Source organism: Mustela nigripes, chromosome 4, assembly GCF_022355385.1.
Source record: "Mustela nigripes isolate SB6536 chromosome 4, MUSNIG.SB6536, whole genome shotgun sequence".
NCBI classification, from domain to species: Eukaryota; Metazoa; Chordata; class Mammalia; order Carnivora; family Mustelidae; genus Mustela; species Mustela nigripes.
The window spans coordinates 32,474,103-32,490,764 of record NC_081560.1 but is presented as its reverse complement, the minus strand read 5'-3'; the positions used below and the strand labels follow the sequence as shown (position 1 = coordinate 32,490,764).

Below are 16,662 nucleotides of genomic sequence, written 5' to 3'. Positions count from 1 at the left end.
TATTTAAAGATAAAAGAATGTGCCCTTCATCCCAGGTCTTCTCCTCATTAGCAGAATACCTTCCATTTCTGTACCTGAAGGGCTTTGAAGTCCCTTCGCCATTCAGGTTACTTACCCATGAGTTTATTTCATTTTGCCTCTTCTTAATAAACCAGAAAAATAAACTGCTGCATCTTAGAGATTTCAAAACACTTGTGTGGTATTGCCTTTGTCTGTGAATTGATTATTTGATTAATTGCCAAAGAGTTATCCCCAGAATTCCCTGCCGTGACCTAGCTCCTGGAATCTCTGCAGAATATTATATTATCCTGCCTTATTTCATTTGTTTGCTTCTAAAATGGGAGCAATTACTTTTTATCACATGCTCATTTTTTGCTTTGTAAGTATTCCTTCTTTAGTAAGCATCTTCAGTACATTTAAAGAACTGTTCAGGTCAAAATTTCCAGGAATTCCTCAAACTAATAGAATGAACTATTTTATTTTATTTTAAAGATTTTATTTATTTATTTGACAGAGAAAGATCACAAGTAGGCAGAGAGGCAGGCTGAGGGGGAGAGAGAGAGAGAGAAGGCTCCCTGCTGAGCAAAGAGCCAGATGTGGGGCTTGATCCCAGGACCTTGAGATCTTGACCTGAACCGAAGGCAGCAGCTTAACCCACTGAGCCACCCAGGTGCCCCTGAACTATTTTATTTTAATGCACAGTTCTTCATAAGGAATCTCTGAAGCAGGTTGGAGTTGTTCTCCAACTATAGTTGGAGAAGCCGAGGCACTGGGAGACTTGGTTTGGTTTTGTTTTATTGTTAATTCTTGCTCAGATCGGTGGAAACTACAAGCCCTCAGCCAGTGATGCCATTACTTGGCCTGTGCGAACATAAGCACCCTGTGTAACAAGATATATGCTACCTAGTATGGAACTGATTTTAGAAAGAGAGAAAAGTATTTGTGGCGTACTTTGTAGTAAACAAAATGAAGACTGTTTGGCCTTCATGTCAGCTCACTTTTGTTCTCTGTTTATTTGTTGGAATCTCATTATTTGGCTGACCTTGGGAATCTAAGCCATAGACTACCTTCTAAGCAAAATGCTCATACACTGAGGGTCTTGTGGTGCAAAAGGAACCGAGTCCCATGCAGCTGGGTCCAGGCACACTTTTTCCGCATGCTACCCTCTAGCTGTCAATGCCGTTGCAAGGTTCTGGTGATCTCATCCCTAGTGCCAACCTAGTACACCAAAGCTGAAGAGAAAAGTTCTAACTGGTAGAGCCTTTGGTATCTCAAATCTCCTAAGGCTCCTTTCACAACAATCTCAGTTCATTACAGAAATCATCAGCTTTGTGTTATAAGACTGACTGTGAAATAGAGAAATGAACTCATTTGGAGTTTTTTGTCATCTCTGTCTATCCCATTGCATAGCCCCGGCTCCACAACAACCAAATGCTGATTTATTAGATTCTGATAACATATGTTCACATTATTTGTTACAACAGCCCGTCCCACCCTCCACTAAAACTTGGCTCACACTTTACAAAATTCCTTTGTTGCGAATAGACAAACTCACCATACCAGGGCCCTTGTGTTGAGCTTTGTTTATGTTGTGTACCTGGCAACAGAGATGATGTTCTTATTCATTATTCATGGAAAAAGAGCCTCATTAGTGGCAGGACACATACTGTTGCTGAGATGCCGTGGTAGGAGTTTTGAGTTCAGCAGTTGTCAATAGACTGTAGATGACCTAACCCGGACTGAATTCTGGAGGGTGTTTTGGTGAGGACTTGGCTCAGACCTGTGTCATTTACAGTAGAATATAACAAAGTGGCTGCTGAAGTTACTGTTCTTGTAGAATGATCTGCAACCACATAAGACTATTAAAAATATGCCTCTTGTTTCTCACCCCATACCATGAAATGGGCTCTTTCAAGTTCAGCCCTGCTGCTTCTCCTGGAGATCCAAAGGATCTTGACTGAGTTGTTGCCTCATTTTTCTGGCCCTGTGCAAGAAAGTGTGGGTGCTTTAGAGGGTTTGGAGTACAGACAGCAATTAGGGGCTCCCTGTTCCTCGCCCTACTTCAGATGTCATCAGTCTAGTGCACGAGATGTTGGAGACAGCACTTTGAATCCCGGCCTCCCCATCCCTCTTCATAAAGCCACACCCAGAACAGCACGATTATATTTTATCTTTGCAAATTGGAATGCTCTGGTTGGGCAGCTATTTCTTGGAGGGTTTATGGGCACAGCGGTCCTTCTTTATTACTTTTGCTAGGTGGCCGAATTTTTTTAAAATAGTATGTTGGGAAGTGACACAATGGGATTTGTGCTGCTTTCTGACCTGTGCAAAAAGGATTTAGAAATATGACAAGGCACAGGGGGGAAACCAACGTGTTCAAAGGAAGGAAGAAGGTAACATGTATCCCTTTGCCTCATTCTTTTTGTTCTATACCTTTTAAAAAAATTTTTTTTAGCTTTGAGTTTTAAAAGTGGTGTTCACAAACTACTTTTACAGTGAAGCACCTGGATCCCTAGTAGGATTACCAGTGAATTGGTCATACCTCCTTATAATTTGTAGTCTAATTTTGATTTTGCCCTTGAGATAACTTCTTATATTATATTACTCCAGCCATTAGTTTGAAGTGCTGTCTTGCTATCCTCAGGACTTTTCATATTCCTTTTTTAATTTGCTAGCCCACATTATGGGTGGGCAGTTTTTATCTGGGTGGTTGGTCCTGCTTTTGGAGACCTTCACATAAGGACTAAAATACAACAGCAACAGCTAGCATTTATTGAGTTCTTATATTGTGTCATGATCAGACATGATTCTGAGCTCTACACCGATGAACTCACTTATTCTTACCACAGGCATACGAGGCAGATACTATTATTAGCCCCATTTAATAGCTGTGGTAACTGGTACAGAGATAAGCCCAAGATGTTAAAGTAAAGCCATGGAAGTGTTATACTGTGTGAGAAAAGAGAGAAACTGAGGTCTGTCTTTGTTCAATAAGATGTGAATTCCATGAGGAAAGGAAAGCCAGAATCAAAACTGAAGTGGTCTAACTCCTGGCCAGTGGTCTTAAGCCATTGTGCTTCTGTTTTTGGCAGTATTTTTTTTTTTTTTTACTGTTTTTATTAACAACATTCTTCTGGTTGTTGTTATTATTAGCTACAGTTTATTGAGAACCTACCATGTGCCAAGCCTGTTATATGCATTACCTGTAACCCTCGGTAACGTTGCAAGGAGGTGGTTATTCCATTTTAGCAGATGTAGAAACTGAGGCTTGTGAGTTTAAGTAACTTTTAAGACCACATTCCATGAACACTGCAGAACTGGGATTCAAATCCAGGTCTCCCTGGCTCTAAAAGCCCATGTGTTTTCCATCAGTGTAAACCTTGGTAAATGACTTGCTCTGCCTCTCTCGCTCCTTTTGGAAAAGCATGAGTTGGGTGGGCTGGAGTTGTGATGCAGAATTTCAGTGATGCCAGATTGTCTTTTAAGTTTCCTTTTTAATCATTCCTTAAGAACCTGGTATGTCTCTATTTGCTTATCTTTCTGAAACTCTATTCAAAATATGGCTTTCTATTTTCAATCACCTTGTGCCTGATTTCTTTGTCACAAAGGAGATTTGATGTAATCATGTTGATTTGAGATTTATCATCTTTTTTTTTTTTAAGTCATACATAAGCTATAAACACAGAAAGGTTTTAAAGATCATTAAGTCATCAGAACTTTCTTTTAGAACCATGGAGAAAGTTGTTACAAGCTTTGGGTTGCCTTTCAAAGGAGCTTATAGGCCACCTAGGTTGAAAACTGAAGTCTCATAGATTAGGGTGGAAATGTGGAAAAGAACTCACGCATTTATTATTCATTATCATTTGTGCATTTCAACTTCAGAAGAATGTTATAGAGCAAGTGAATGCGAGTGTGCTTGCTGTAAGATACCTTTGGGAGCGTCTCGTTTTATCCGTCTCTAGGTTGTGATCTCTGAGGATACCAGAGGCTGAACTCATGGTGGTGAAGACCACTAGCCCGGGTGCTGAGATCAAGTGCCAATTCTGCCTTTTCACCAGCCAAGTGAACTTCAGCACACTACTTAACATTCTAAGCTTCGGTTTCTTTCTCTGAAAGTGGAATCAAGGCTTAGAAAGGCTGAGTAACTTGCTCAAGATCACACAGCTGGGAATTTCTCACGAGGATTAAAGTATTTAATCCATGTTAAATGTGTAGAACAGCGTGCTTACACAATAAGCATTCCGTAACTCTCAGCCATTGTAAAGAACAAAGATCTCTCCTGAGCTTCACCACTGTTCTCAATCCATTTTCTTCAAAAGGAAAACCATATATAAAATGTCAGCTAAAATGAGAGAATAACAATCCTGTCTCGTGCTCCACCCCCAAAAGGCAGTGTTATGAGCTGTTATTAAAATTGCTTATGGATCTAATAGGACATGTAGATAGATAGATATTTGATAAGAATGGAAATGCTTAGTTTAATCTACAAATAATTCTTAAATTTATGGAAAGCTGAAAAAAAAAATGCCAGGGATTTTCATCTGTGATCCAAAGACAAATTGTTTCAGTCTTGGGGCAATTTGCACCAATGAAAATGCAAATCCAAGCTCTTTTGGATATTTACTCCATTAGGTCATTTAGTGATTGCCCCTAATTTGGGACAGAAGTTTCCCTGTGAGGGACAAGTTGGTCTTTTATATAGTCAGGAATGTTATATAAATGCAACAACTGTATCAAGACTGTTTTTTTGTTTTTGTTTTTGTTTTTTTTTTTTATGGTGCCATCAAGCCCATCCTGAATTAGCATTGTCATCTGCCATCTGGTAGTGTATACAGGGTATACTTTCAAGAACAGGACATGTTTCTAACACTGGGGGAAATACTTTCATCTCAGTAGATTGAAAACAGAGGTTCTAAAGAAAGCATTAGGGAATTACTCTATGTGGAGACTATTCAGAGAATAAGCTTTTTGCTGATACTGTTTTGCAGAGTCAGCATGTAGTTTCAAGTAAAAATTTCATAAACTGTGTTCATTGCCCAAGGCCTTATAAGCTAACACAAGCTACTCAACTGTTCATCACAGTTCCCTTCAAGGGGTCACTGGATACTCTGTCTTTTTGTTAGGCTATTTTTTATTTATGTTTAAGGAATGGGCATGAATAAGAGGGATTTGCGATGCCAGGAAGACCAGTGAGTAAACTCTGTTTTCAGGCCATCAACGTCAGGCTTTGGGCATCACACAGTCCAGACCTCCAAAACAGTGCTTTCTGTCAAGTGTATAGTTGTGAGTTTTGATGCTGCAGGTTCAACAGCTTCTGAGATAAGTCTCCTACAAAATTAGGCTCCATTCAAAAAATATTTGAAATGCAGTCAGTCCCTAGGGACGGACTGTAAGCCTAGTCTAATTCCCTTCCCGGAGCTGGTTCTTATGGAAAAGATAAGGATACCAAGGCAAATGTCGAAGAACATCCTTCTATAAAAGATGGGCAAATGAATCACATCACTGCTTCAAAGAAAATTATTGTCAGCACTGATCCCATGAGCTATGGCTTTAGGCTGGTAAGCAGGAGTCACTGAGAAATGATGGTCCTTTATAGCTTTTCACTGGTGCTCTGCTGACTTAGAAACCAAGAGGTAGGTAGATCTGTCAAGTAAACTAGGCCTATGAAGTTAGCAGTTGACTGACTGTCATATACATGCAGGAGTTTAGTAATAGATGTTATTTCAATAAAGACTGTATGCATGAGAAACTTCTATTGTCTCTGATGATGGAAGGCATCTTATGAATGCATACATTTGTAATTCACATAGTTGGCACATGAGCAAACCCTTGAAATCCATATTGGCTTTAGTAATCCTTATTACCTAGTTATCATAATTTACCAAGGTAAGATCCTTTCCCAGCCAATCATTACCATCACATAAACTGCTGTGTTTGACTCCAGGGCATTAGCCATAGAAGGGCTCTCTGACATAGACCTTCCCGGGTAATCCAATCCAAAAGTTGCAAATAACATCTGGTATTTGGCTTTGTAGCATAAGATTAATTTTTCTGGGTGTAGTTGAGTCTGCGTTGCCGACCCCTCCCCCTGCCCCAAATTACTAAGGTCATGTAGTATTTCCTGATTGAATCACTGAATTCCCAGGTGGCACATCTTTTTGAAGTTTGGTGTATCAGTCCTTTTTATTTCTTCAGTGAAGTTTTTCCCTTTGGTTGAAAGAGGACCTCAGATTGGCTTTTTAAAGGTGGGACAAAGAAACCTTACATTGTCTGGAACCCAAACAAACAAACAAACAAACAAACAATAAGTACAGAATTCTACATTTCTATTGTTTTCTTTGTATCATATCATGTACAGAAGTAAACTGAGAAATTGTATTGAAGAAATCCACATGGAGGACTGTGTCACATAATGGGACAGTAATAACACATCTCATCCATAAACAGGTTAGGAAGAAGAAACGGGCTACGTTTTTGTTTGTTTGGTCCATCAGTTTATGGCTCCAAAAGTGTCTTTCAAGGCCAAATGTGTTGAATCAATATAAACTTCTAGTATATCAGTGTGTTGGCTGACCAAGAAGAGGTACTTGATACTCTGTAATTTTAAATGATTACAGAGAATAATTAGATGAGTTTCTTTTCAGTATATGTGCTGCTGAAGCGAGCACAGATTAGTTTCTTTTTAAATTAATTTAGGAAGATCAAATCCATATATTGAAAATACGAACGTGGGGCGCCTGGATGGCTCAGTGGGTTAAACCTCTACCTTTGGCTCAGATCATGATCTCAGGGTCCTGGGATCGAGCCCTGCATCGGGCTCTCTCGTCTGCAGGGAACCCTCTATTTCTGCCTGCCTCTTTGCCTACTTGTGATCTCTCTCTCTTTCTCTCTCTCTCTCTCTCTGTCAAATAAATAAATAAATAAATAAATAAATCTAAAAAAAAAAAAAAAAGGAAAATATCTAACTTGCCATGCACTCGGATTCAGAAATGAACATAATCTAGTCTGTGTTGCAAAGAAGCTTTACGGTCTGGTAGAGAAAGATGTAAAAAAAAAAAAAAACAAAAAACCCTATTACACCAAAAAACGATACAAGAAAACCCAAAAAGTCAAAACCACCCATAGTAAATTGAGGTGGGATGAATCAGTGCTCTATGACTCTGTTTGAAACATGCTGAAGCAGTGCAGAGAAAGAAACCCTTTGAGAACAAGCTCTATCTTTTCTTCTCGGACACTCCTGTGCAAGGGTAGACATTCTAAACAGCTGCTGCGATTGAATGACTTTTTAGACAGAGATGCACCATGACATGGTGTCGTCGTTTGTGAAGTGCTTTGGGACTTATCTATGCTGGCTGCTGCCCTTGAAAACACTGTTTTGGAATTACAGATAGGAAATTGACCTTGCTCATGCATAGGAACAGTAATGATCCTTTTAAAATTACATCTTGATTATTATTATGTAGATGAACAGAAGGAAATTAGGTCAAAAAGATTATCACCGAAAAAACTATTCTATCTAAAGTTTTGCCCTATGGGTTTTCTGAGACACATCAAATTGACAGTTTTGCTCCAAATTACATAAATTTCCTCCCAAGATTATTACATTGAATTCCAACTTTGCTGTTATGAGCATTTATGACTTTTGAAAACTTAAGAGTCATTCTCCCTGAGATGACCTTTTCCTTCAGTGGCCTCATTCCCATAAAGGGTCCTAGGGAGCCAGAAGAGGTGTGGTTTGCCTTTCTTGTTTTTGGCCCCAAACCATTCTACTTCCCTTCAACCTTGTCAACTTGTACTCTTGCTTTCCTCCTGCCTCACTTGTAAACTCCGCTGCTGTCTCAAACAGACATCTGGATATCCGTATTTAGAGCACCAGTACTGCTTCATCTGTTTTGCTGGAATGCCATAAGCAACGATAAGTACAGTACACATATTGAGAAATAACAAGTTTTTTTTTTACTTTTTAAAAAGATTTTATTTATTTATTTGACAGAGAGAGATCACAAGTGGCAGAGAGGCAGGCAGAGAGGGGGGGAAGCAGGCTCCCTGCTGAGCAGAGAGTCCCTTGTAGGTCCCGAACCCAGGACCCTGAGATCACGACCTGAGCCGCCCAGGTGCCCCGAGAAATAACAAGTTTCTGACTCTCTCAGTATATTCATCAATCCTGACACTTTTGGCTTTTAGAAGCTAATTGGATGTCAGTGTTTGCTTATCAAAGGGAGCTAATATCAAGTGATTCGAGATGTTAGTACATTGAGATTTCATTCAGCAAGCACAGGACCACCATATTTTAGACACAGTTTTGGTTCAAGAGTACAAAGTGACGAAGAAGGAAACACACACCACATAAGTAGGAGAGGGAAGTAAGAAAGCAATTGCTGTAAAGACTGCGACAGAATTTAACCCAATATAGAAGGTACACTTGACCCAGGGGAAGGTGAGAGAAGCCTTCCTGGTAGAGGGGGCATCTCAGTTGAACCAGACAGTGAAAATACTAGAGGTGGAGCAAATGGAAAGGTTCAGGAACAGGACTGAGCAGGCGGTGTGCAATACTCCACGTATCCTGCCAAGCAGAGGGGTGGTGGAGGGCTGCACAAAGGGCCGGAGATGCACTGGGTAAATTAGGTAGAGACCGCACCTCACAGAGCTTTGGCCCTACCTCCACAAGCCATGGAGAGTCCATGAGGCAATGTCAGCAGGGGTGGCCTCCAGTCTGACCTCAAAGTGGAGAGAGTGGCACAATAGAGTCCTCCTCTGCCGTCTTTGACTTGAGGTGGTTGAGGGCTGAGCACACAGTGTGGAAGCACTAAGACGTGAGGGAGTGGAGGGCCACTGCACAATGCCAGTGTGGGCATTTCAGACTGCAAAGAAGCAGAATTCTCTCCATTAGGGAGATATCTGGTAGGTTTTCAACCAAAAAAGTATGAAAGACTTCTTAGAGTTTGGTTTTTCTTCTTTAAACAACAAATGAGAATCCCAGTGCAGAAACTTTTTTATTCCCTGGATTATCAAAACTTCCTATTTTAAGCTCTAACCACTTAATTTCATTTGCTTTCTGGTGATCTCTTAACTACAGGAAACAGGTCTATGTAGATCTAGCATAAACTTAAGGTAATCTGTCAGGGGGAGTGTAACACAGTTAGAGCCTGCCAGGACTCACACAGCCCATCAAGACCTACCTACTTCTGCTGAGTCATACAGTGACATGAGAGAGAAAATGTGGAATCGTGGGAAGCAGGTGGAGTGTCCATCTAGCCTTTAAAGGTTGTGAATTTAGAGACAGTGCAGTACAGGATGTGAACACCTGTGTATGCAGATCTACAAGTCTCCTTTGCTAAAAGCAAAGCACCTGATAAACTTTTTTTTAAAAGATTTTATGTATTTATTTGACACAGAGAGAGCACAAGCAGGGGGAGCGGCAGGAGGGAGAGGGAGAAGCAGGCTCCCTGATGAGCAGAGAACCTGATGCAGGGCTCGATCCCAGAACCCTGAGATCATGACCTGAGCCAAAGGCAGATGCTTAACCACCTGAGCCACCAAGGTGCCCTGCATCTGATGAATTCTTGCCTTGTTGACAGTTCAGTTACTACTAAAGTGGGCAAAGCCCGAGAGTGATTAATATGCTGAATTTAATTTTTACCAAAATGGAAGAACCTTAAGAGAAGGAGATCATGTTATCTTATAGCTCGTTGTAGTAAAAGAAGGGAACATGAGTCATAGACACATTTCCTGAATCTAAGAACAATTGACAACAAAAAGCTTAAAGCTATAGCCTTTTTTAAGTCAGAGGAAAGATAAATATAAACCTCTAACTCGAGATTCAGCGAACAACTTTGTGCTGACACCATTTGGCATAGAAGATGCAGATATTTTTAAGTGGAAATGATTCAAAAAAGATGGGAGATTCTAAATGGTGACATTATAGTTATTCCCAATGGAAAAAAAATGTAAAGGAAACACAAATGATATATTTGTATGCTTGTATATTTTTATATTTCATATACAAAAGGTCAGAGTGATGAATCATTAAATAATCATATACAAGTGGGGTAGAAACCTGTAAGCAGGTGGTTAGGGTTGCTCAAGTCCAGAGGAAGCTAAAGTCTCCAGCCTTCGCTTGTGAAGTTGTTTTCCAAGCAAACTGGCAAAGAAAGTATAAGAGAATGACAATAAAGGAATCAGAAGCAAGCAGCACGTTGGCAGTACAGGATGGTGACAGGGACCAGGCATTGCCAGACCAGTTCTGTCACTAGTTAGATGGCTCTGAAGCATATCATTGAGCTTCTCTTATCTTGTATTTATTTCATCTGTAAAATAAAAGATTTTTCACCTTCACAGATGTGTGCTGTTGTCCAGTTCTTTGATCCATCTTGCAGAACTCCTATTTAGGGAAGATAGTAATGTGTTAATAAATGGATTAAAATATACCTTTATTCGTGGGGCGCCTGGGTGGCTCAGTAGGTTAAGCCGCTGCCTTCGGCTCAGGTCATGATCTCGGGGTCCTGGGATCGAGTCCCGCATCGGGCTCTATGCTCAGCAGGGAGCCTGCTTCCTCCTCTCTCTCTCTGCCTCTCTGCCTACTTGTGATCTCTCTCTGTCAAATAAAATAAAATCTTTAAAAAATATATATATACCTTTATTCGTTCTTATTTACTATTTGCCCTCAATAATTTTGATTCTTTTTTTGCTTCTTTAGAATTTCAACAAATAAGTCAATCACAGTAAAATTCTAGATGATTATGTGGTTTACTAACATTTAGGAAAGAAAGAGGTGATTGAAGATCCAACATGGATTTACTAAGAAAGTTGTGCTAAATTAGAACAGTTGAGATAGTGGATGTGAAAATATTTGTAGTCTACACAATAGTCTTTAAATGTTTCTTGTTAATTTAAATAGTTATTTTTTTGTATTTCTGGATTAGAGGAATACCATAGACGAATGTATATATTTAATTAAAATATTTGATAATGTTTTGAATGCTACCTTATTAGGTACTGTGAAATAACGTAATCATAATGCAATTGTATCATTGGTAAATAGTGTGATTTAATGGTGTAAGTGGTGTATATAATATCTATTATAACCATTAATAAGTGGTATAATTTAATGGTTTAAATTATATGATTTATATATATAATACCCATTATTACCATTGATAAATGGTTATACATACATCATTGCAGACCATGGCAAATTTAGGGTAACCTCTAGAATAGCGTTCCTGGATCCTCTCCTCAGTATTGCCATGGTCAGTATTTTTACCAATCAGACCTTATAGACAGGATAGCACAATTCAAAATCTTGTGCTCATATTTGTTTTAACTATGTGATATTGGCATATTTCTTAACCATGATATCCATCATTTTCTCCATCTATATAAGGAGGGCACGTGGTGCGATGAGCACGGGGTGTTGTGCGCAACTAATGAATCACTGAGCACTACATCAAAAACTAATGATGAACCAAATGTCGACCTATTGAATTAAAATAAAATAAAATAAGGCTAACAATAAGTCCTATCTCAGAGGGTTGCTCTGAGGATTAAGTAGAATAATGTGTATAAGTGATTAACACCAGTGCCTGGCAAGCTTAATAAGCCCTTGTTAAATGTTAGCAGTAATTTCAATGATGATAGTGATCATTTGGTGAGAAGGTATGCTTATGAATTGTATGGAACAAAGCTGTGGGTGGGAGCTTGAGTCAGAATGATGACTAATAGCCTGGAATGATATTCTGAAACCATTAAGCTTTAATGGTTCAGATTTCGTTTTGAGATTTAAAATTTAATGGAATCAAATATGAAATCCTGCTTATAGGTTCATAAATTTTCATGGCTTAAGTAAAAGAGAAAAGACTTGGTTTTGGCTGAAATCAATTTGAATAGAACCTGTGGGTTTTGTTGACCACACAATCATAGGAACAAATAAGGACTTCCAGCTGCTCAACACCAGGGCCATCCTAGCTGTTTTTGAGAGAGGTGTTATGGCTGTAGTTCCCAGACTACATTTCCCCTGAGCTCTGTACTGGTCAGATTTCAGGATTTTAGAGGATTATTTCCATGTCTAATTCTCATATTTTGAAATCATTCATGGCTTCATAACAAAAATAAACAAAAAATTCTGAAGAACGTATCAGTGGAGGAATTAGAAGTATTTATTCTGGAAAAGATTAGGTTTAGAGGAGATATTGTAACCATTTTAATATTCAAAAGGCTGACGAGGAATGATCATGTTCTGTTTTGTCATGGAAGGCAAAACTAGTAATTTTTAGATAAGGATTCATAGAGAGAAGAGGGGGCACAATGATAAAAGGCAACTGAAATGTTAATGAAGTTAGTTTGAAGCAGGAGAAGACAGCTTCAGTTAGCCCAGGATTATAGGTTTGTTTTAAAAATCTTTTTAACTGAGTGTTATAAATTAGATATAATAACTTGCACAAATCTGGAGTGTAGAGCAGGGTGACTTTTCTCTTTTATAAACACATGTGTTATCACTACCCAAGATATTAGAACTTTCCATCATCTCAGAAAGTTACCTCATGCCACCTTCTGGCCAATAACTGCCTCCTTAACCCAGAAGTAACCATTTTTCTGACCTTTATCATCAGATATTAGTTTTGCAAACTTCCTACAACCACTCTGGAGCATTGTTGACCAGTTTAAATGTATCTATTTTTGGACTCAGCAGTTTCATTTCCAATTACATATCTCAGAAAGTGGTCAATAACTTTATTCATAATAGTCCCAAACTGGTAAACAACCCAAATAGCCATTAGCAAGAGAACAAACATATTGTGGTATATCCACACAATGAAATACTACTCAGCAATAAAAAAGAATAAAGGATTGATACATGCTACAGCATGGGATGAATTTCAGAAACATCACTCTGAGTGTGAGAAGTCAGACATGGAAGAGCACATACTCTGTGATTCCAGTTACATGAAGTTTTTAGATTGTAGAAATCAAGATGGTAGATTTCATGACAATTGGATTTTGAATACCTAAGACAGTTGGAGAAGGTACTTTCCCTTTCAGAAAAGGACCTGTATGAAACAAAAGATGGCCAAAAAGTGAAAGGAAATTTAAACTAAAGCCTGGAGTTCAGCTTTGCTTAAGTGAGAAACATTTATTTAGCATTCCTTGTTTTGGGGATTATGTGATATGTCATTATTTCCTTTTTGTATTTGAATTCTTTGTTTGGTTGTTGGCGTTTGTTTTATTCTTCCTGAAATTTCTTTTTATTTTTTTCCCCTTAATTCTTTTATAAGAGCAAATATCTATGTCGTTATCTAAGAATATTTTTTCTCTTAATCATATTATATATTACATAGCATCTACTTTCTTTTTAAAATCACTGGAGCATCTAACCTCCAGCTCAGATTTGGTCCAGTTGATCTCTAGGCAGGTTTCAAAGCTGTTTTTATACTGACTTCTCTGAACATATTCCTTTGATAATAAGAACATTATTTTTTGTAGCTAACATTTTTCTCATTTTTGGATTCTTTTTCTTAGTTAAAAAAGTTTTAATACCAGTATAGTTAACATACTGTGTTATATTAATTTCAGGTATACAGTATAGTGATTCAGTGATTTTGTATATTACTCAGTGTTCATCATGATAACTGTACTTTTAATCTTCTTCACCTACCATCCCTGTGGTAACCATCAGCCTGTTCTCTAAAGTTAAGAGTCTGTAATTTGGTTTGTCTCTTTTTTTCTTTTACTTTCTTTGTTTTCTAAATTCCACATGAATGAAACCATATGGTATTTGTCTTTCTCTGACTGACTTATTTCATTTAGCATTATACTCTCTAGATCCATCTATGTTGTTGCAAATGTCAAGATTTCATTTTTTTATGGGTGAGTAATAGTCCATTTTGTGTATATACCACATCTTCTTTATTCATCTATCAGTGGACCCTTTGATTGCTTCCATAATTTGGCTATTGCAAATAGGACTGCAGTAAACATAGGGGTGCATCTATCTTTTCAAATTAGTGTTTTCATATTCTTTGAGTAAATACTCAGTAGGGGATTTACTGAATCATGTGGTAATTGTATTTTTAATTTTTTGAGGAATGTCCATACTGTTTCACAGGGGCTGTTTCATTTTGCATTCCTACCAACAAATGCATGAAGTGTCCTTTTTCTCTATATGCTTGCCAACACTTATTTCTTGTGTTTTTGATTTTAGTCATTCTGACAGGTGTGGTTTGCATTTCCCTGATGATAGAAATGTTGAGCATCATTTCATGTGTCTATTGGCCATCCAGATGTCTTTCATCTGGAGAAATGTCTCTTCATGTCTTCTGCCCATTTTTGATTGGATTATTTGAGGTGTTTGTGTGTTGTATAAGTTCTTTATGTATTTTGGATATTAACCCTTTATCTGATACGTCATTTGCAAATAGCATCTCCAATTCAGGAAGTTGTCTTTGAGTTGTGTTGATTGTTTCCTTTGCTGTGCAGAAGTGTTTTATTTTGATGTAGTCCCAATAGTTTATTTTTTGCTTTTTGTTTCCTTCGCCTGAGGAGGCATATCTGGAAGAGTGTTGCTGTGGCCAATGTCCAAGAAATTACTACCTGTGCTATTAGGATTTTTATGGTTTCAGATCTCATGTTTAAGTCCTTAACCCATTTTGAGTTTATATTTATGCATGATGTAAGAAAGTGGTCCATTTTCATTCTTCTGCATGTAGCTGTCCGGTTTTCCCAACACCATTTGTTGAAGGGACTCTCTGGATTCTAACTCTTAGAAGGACTTTTTGGTAATAATGGTAACTGCATGGCACTTACAAAAGACAGGGATTGCATAGTTACAGCATATTCATACAAAACTGGACTTAGAATGATTTTGAAGTTTCTTCCTCAAAATAAAATTTCTGGATAAATTGTAAGCAATACTGGAAAGCAGCTGATCTTTTTTTTTTTCCTGCTCAAAACTTCTGATACTACTTGTTTTCATCACTATTGTTAGCCACTCCGTTTCCTTTACCATTTTGTCCATTTCCATAGTGGTAAAAGCATAAAATCATAGCAGGCAGACAAAACTACAGAGACAGAGAACAGGTTAGTGGTCACGAGGGGTCATTTAAAAAATATCTTGTAAACAAAAACCTTATTTGAACAACAAGAAGCTTTACCTACAGGGAAACTTAGGATCAGTTTCTTTAGAGTGATTCATCATTGCCAAATAGATGAATTGTTTTGACAGAATTAAAAGGAAAACATTGAAACTATCTAAATAAACAAGTTATACAAGAATTTTTTTGCATTTTTTAAATTTTTGTTAACAATGAGAGCAAAGTAATTTACTTGAGAACAAAGAAAACAAATGGAATCAACATGCCACTAGTGGAGAATGGAGTATTTACATTTCTCCCTCTTACCATTTTATATCGGTTAAAATATATTTTTGGTTATTTATTTTTTAAGCATTACACCTGTGCACGAATACTAGGAGTAGGGGTAAAAAAATTTTATGGGAAAAACACACTATAGTAATTGTAAAGTTGCAGAGTTCTGTTGCATTTTTCTAGTTGTGTGTATTCTGCTCATGGGCATGAGGGGACCTGGTTCTGGATTAAAGATCATCTTTGATTGGACATCATAGTATTTTGCTGGAACCGCTGCAGTTGTATGTTTTTCTGCATTTCTAATTGAGTGAATGTGTCACTTTTCTTGTTTAGGGAACCATCAAAACACAGTCTGATTTTTCTAATGTAGAAGTCAAATCCTTAACAGGTTTTCTTTAATTTATCAAGTGAGGCTGCATCCTGTTTGTTGCCAGCTCCAGATAATTATGTTCATTGTATTCAGCCTCAATTCGTGTCTTGGACTTTTCATTGGTCCCTACTTTATGGAAAACTGTTAGGTTGACCCAGAAGGAACACAGATCATACCAAGAAGAGTGGAAACAAGCCTTGGATACTTTTTAAATAAAAAGTCTGAACTTTAAAAGAAGTTCTGAACTTTTAAGTAGAATGGTATCATCTGTAATTTTTTATTACCTTCCAATAACAATCAATGAGTGGACCCTAGTAAGCAAGATACTTGATTCTTGGATTAATTTCCCACTCTGGGAAGCAGTTAAATGTTTAGATGTTGGAAAAGCAACAAGACAAATCCATGAGTATTGACATTCTTTTTGAATTCTTAGTCATAAGCACATCATTTTACACTAGGCTTTATGGTGGTGAAATTTTGTTTGAATATAATTTATGAGATCAGGGTTTCAAAGACCTCTTTCCCTTTCAGTTCTGTGTTGGCATTTTCTGTGATTATTTGTTTTTTATCAGAGGCATTGAAATTTCCTTCAAAGAGAAATTCCTCTTGCTGGGTTTAGTGATAAATACTTATTACTGGCTTAGGGATTGTTTTTCTTTTATGAACTCATTTTCCTCTGTGGTTGTCTGTTGGCTAGTTATGGGACTTTCCTTTTCGTTCTTACTGTAATGTAATTCTTTTTTTTTTTTTTTAAGATTTTATTTATTTATTTGACAGACAGAGATCACAAGTAGGCAGAGAGAGAGGAAGGGAAACAGGCCCCCTGCTGAGCAGAGAGCCTGATGTGGGACTCGATCCCAGGACCCTGGGATCATGACCTGAGCCAAAGGCAGAGGCTTTAAACCACTGAGCCACCCAGGCGCCCCCCCCCCC

General features: G+C 38.0%; 1 protein-coding gene across 1 annotated transcript in view; it reads left to right on the top strand.

The window, feature by feature from the left end:
* Window positions 1–16,662, top strand: part of ST7 (suppression of tumorigenicity 7) — a 241,790-nt gene that overhangs the window by 184,320 nt on the left and 40,808 nt on the right. The gene's annotated exons all lie outside the window — the stretch shown is intronic.